The following is a 4,805-nucleotide window of genomic DNA, read 5'->3' on the forward strand; positions in this document are numbered from 1 at the left end:
AGGGGATCATCTGATGCTCGTTCAAATTTATGTCGATGACATTATTTTTCGCTCGACTGATCCTTCATTGTCTAAGGAATTTGAGGAACTCATGAAAATTCAATTAAAAATGAATAGGATGGCTAAAATCTTAGGTTTACATATTCTTCAAAGCAGGGAAGGCATTTTTATCAATCAATAGAAATATACTCAAAACCAGCTTGAAAGTTTGGCATGACGAACAACACAAAAGTCATATTACCAATGGCATTTGACATGTGCTAAGTTCCTTCGTTGGATAAGCATGTTGTGGATATAATGATGTCACACCCCTAAACCAGGATGGCAGAAATGTCCAAGGGTGGGATGACTTTCATGTACAGTATCATGACAGTTTAATAATAGTAAAGAAAGAAAAAATAGCTATCATATATATAATTGAAAAGGTTACATTGTTTCACAAGTTAGATGTTTCAAAATCAATTACAATATGATGAAAAAAATGATTTGTCTAACGCCTTCGCGTCCCATCCTCAAAAGCTTGTAGTTACCCATTTTAGTGATTACCTGAGAATACAAATAGTTTTGAAAAGTGTCAACAATTAAGTTGGTGAGTTCATAAGCTTTTCTAATGTAGTGTTGAAATCCTTTCTTTGTAAAAGTAGTGTTTGCTCCATAAAATCCATTATTTTCCTTGTAAAATTAGTTGCAGTCTTAAAACCCGAAGACCGAAATGCACAAGTATTTTCTATACTTATATTAGTATATGCAGTTTTAAATAACATAAAACCGTTCGAGTGAGTGAAACCGCATAAACTATATGTATCGTTGTTTCCATATGTGAGTTATTATAACCATGCTAATGACATAGATGACATCTTACGATGTTCTTCAGACGTTGGAATGTTATGACATTTGTCACCCCAGACCTTTCAGTCTAGTTGTTGCAAGCAGCTTAGGTGCGGGAATGTCAATCCCAATATAGATCTATTCACAAGCATCACGCTCTCCCTACAAGAGACTCTGGTTATAATACATGACTTGGTATGTGCACTGGGTTGTAATTGAAGGCTTTAGCTCACAATTTCGTTCAACGAGTTTATGTGTAGTGTGAATGAAAACCTCTTTTTAGTGGAAACAAAACCTTCCGTAGTGAGTTCGTAATGTTAATGAACCATAAACTATACCTATTATAGTTTATCATAAATGTTTGTAGTGATGAAAACCCTTAAGTGAATGATTATTACCTTTTCACAGAAGTATAATAGCATGAAATATAATCAATATGTAACTTTATATTATTACACACTTTGCTCAACATGTTACAAAGTGTAAATAAATCCAACAACCATTTTTCTAGTTTTATTTTTCTCTTCACGTGTTTAGAAAAATTATAGAAAAATCATCGTAAGTCGAAATCTGAATCCGGAAACTATGACAGTTTAGAAAATGAGTTTACTTTGTTCAGAATTTTTATTATGACCTTTAGTGGTCTCTACCAGTGTGAAAATTCTCATTTTCATAGACTGGTCTGAAATCGGTTCTGAAGTGATAGGCAGTTTTCGAAATGTCGCCATAAATTGTATAAAAATCATACGAACGTGTGCGACTAGTCCTTATAAAGGTATAAACCTGAACTACTTGCATATAGTATAATTTTGAAAAAAATTCATTTTAAGGTGGTCAAAATAGTTCGTGAACGGAACACAGCTTTTCTCTGGAAAAGCTTATGTTTAAGCTTTATGTTTTGGTGTTATAACTTGTATCCCCCCTAAAACATGTAGAAAACGTGAAATGTAGGGGTATGATATCACCTTATGTGATAACTTTGTGAATGGAAGTTTGAGGATGACGAATTTAAAGTCACGAGCACTTGAATAACACTTGGAGATTTTGATGATCCTAAGAACATTATTGTGTAAAAATGTGTGTAAATGACTCAAGATTGTTATGCAGTTATGTGAAAACATTGGAAATCTACAGGAAATACTTACCAAAATGAGGAAATAACCCAATAATGCTTCCAAAATGTGGATGGAGTGGAGAGAAAGTGAAAGCTCTTTTAGTGAAAGAAAAGTGGGATTTTGGAGAGATATGAAAAAGTGATTTTGATTCTCGTGGAGGTGGGTTTTATATGAATTTGAATAGAATATAATAATGCAAGTGCATTGGCCTTGATATGTGTCATAATGATTTGACTAATCGGAAGTACAAAAGTGACATAAAGGTGACAAGTGGGGATCCACTTGACCCAGTTGTATAATATAATATCTATTTATCCTTAGATATTTCTTTATGTAAAAATATGATTTATAATTAATAAACCTTCAAGATGTGGATAAAATATGAGTTTAGGGGGACTAAGATGTGAAGCATACGAGTTGGGTGAAAATCCCACATCAAAAACTCCAAAAACTGAAGAAAAATGCGAAACTGATCAAAAATCCGGAAATGAGGGCGAGGGTGCGAAGGTCAGATGACCTGCGAAGGTCTGAGGTTCGGTGCGAGAGGCTAGGCTATGAAAGTCGGATAGGTTGTGAACGTCGAATCGGATGCGAAAGTTGTCGTGCAGCTGCAAATGTCTCCAGATGTACAAAAGTGCTTGGTTTGCATTCGAAAGTCTCCGCATGTGCGAAAGTACCTGGTTTGCATGCGAAAGTGTCCGAAAGAGGGAGTTTCACTGCGAGAGTTCTCGGTGCCTGCGAATACCTGCGAAGCTTCGCAGGTGAATAGTAACCTATGAACCGTCCTTGGCCTTTTTGGTTTCCTTCTTCAATTCTAGGTTGTTTTCGACCAAGGGAAGGTTTGGGATGGTATGGATGTTTATAGAAAAGTTGGAAATGTGATTTTTGTTATCAAGAGAGATTAGGAGAGGTTTAGGAGAGATTGGGAGAGATTTAGGAAAGATTAAGCTAGAGATAGAGAGATTGTATTTGTAGCCCGTGTTATGTTCTTTGCCCCGTGGTGTTAACATTATGAACTCTACTACGTCGTGTTATGAGTGTTATTGATCCCCCAAGGATCCATAGTTGTGTTTACCAAGTTGTTATGTTTCTCACCCTATTTAGGGTTTAGATGTTTGAACATATGAAACTTATGCGTGATACGTTGTATTAAAATGGCAAGTTACACATTAGGAAACATAGAGTAATCCCTAACATATTAGTACTATTTGAGTTGACCGAGTTGACTTGCTGACTTAACTTGACAAAAATTTCCGGTTGTCACAAAAATTTCCGGTTGGGGAAAAGATGTGGGTACTTTTGTTTCATTTGATCTTCACATTCCTAGGTGTATTTAGGTGCTCGTTTTCCATTCCAGCGAACCTTTACAATGGGTATGCGGCTTTGTTTCGTTCTTTTGATATCTTTGTCCATGATTTCTATAGGTTCTTCTACAAAGTGGAGACTTTCGTTGATTTCAATTTCGTTAAGTGGGATGACGAGAGTCTCATCGGACAAGCACCTCTTTAAGTTGGACACATGAAAGGTAGGATGTATGTTATTTAGTTCCTGCGGTAATTGAAGCTTGTAAGCTACCGGGCCAATCCTGGCAAGGATCTCGAATAGCCCAATATACCTTGGATTTAGTTTCCCAAATATTCAAAAAACGTATCATTCCTTTCCATGGTGAGATTTCAATAGTACCCGATCCCCAAACTGGAATTCCAAGGGCTTCCGTCTTTTATCCGCATAACTATTTTGTCGGCCTCTAGAATCTTTCAGTCGTTCCCGAATTTGGATGATCTTCTCTATTGTCTCCTTAATGATTTTAGGGCCATTGAGAGTGCTGTTAGGAACTTTCCCCTTAGCTAGTTGTGTATCACCCACTTCAGCCCAACACAGAGGTGATATGCACTTATGGCCATAAAGGGCTTTGAACAGAGTAACTTTGATGCTAGTGTGATAACTATTACTGTATGAGAATTCGATATGTGGTAAATGGGTATCCCAAGCTTTACCATAGTCTATCACGCAAGCTCTTAACAATACTTCCAATGTTTGAATAGTTCTTTCACTCTGCCTATCGGTCTGTGGGTGGTAGGCTCTACTCATGTCCTGTCTAGTCCCCAGGGATTTTTGTAGTGACTGCTAGAACCATGAGGTGAATCTACTACCTCTATTGGAGACAATGGATATCAGCACACCATGTAGTCATACTATCTCTTTAATGTAAGTTTTGGTCAGTTTCTCCATCTTGTCGGTTTCCTTTATTGGTAGAAAGTGTGTGGATTTGGTCAACCTGTCGACGATCACCCAGATGGTGTCAAGTCCACCCGTCGTCTTGGGTAACTTGCTTATGAAATCCATGGTTATCCGCTCCTACTTCCACTCGGGTATCTGTGGTGTTGTAAAAAAGTCGAGGGCTTCTGGTATTCTACCTTGACTTTGGAGCAAGTCAGACACTTGCCAATATTGGTAGCGATTTCGGCATTCATGTTCGCCACCAATAAAGTCTCTTGAGGTCCATATACATTTTTTCTGACCTGGGATGCACGGAGTATCGAGTCTTGTTTGCTTTGTTCATGACAACGTCTCTGAATCCACCAAACTTCAGTGTCCAGATCCAATTCATGAGATAACGAACTCCGTCACCCTTGACTTCTAGGTTTTTATTCATCCCTCTTAAGGCTTCGCCTATCACATTTTCTGGTTTCAAGGCTTCCAGCTGAGCCCCTTTGGTTTTAGTGGACAGATGTGAATGGATTGTCATGGTTAACGACTTCACTCGGTGGCCCGAGTTTTCCTTTCTGCTCAATGCATCTGCGACCACATTGGCTTTTCCTAGATGATAACTGTAACATCCCCCTCCGACACGTATCACAA

This window comes from Lactuca serriola, chromosome 6, assembly GCF_051521515.1.
Source record: "Lactuca serriola cultivar US96UC23 chromosome 6, Lser_US96UC23_V15, whole genome shotgun sequence".
Lineage (NCBI taxonomy): Eukaryota > Viridiplantae > Streptophyta > Magnoliopsida > Asterales > Asteraceae > Lactuca > Lactuca serriola.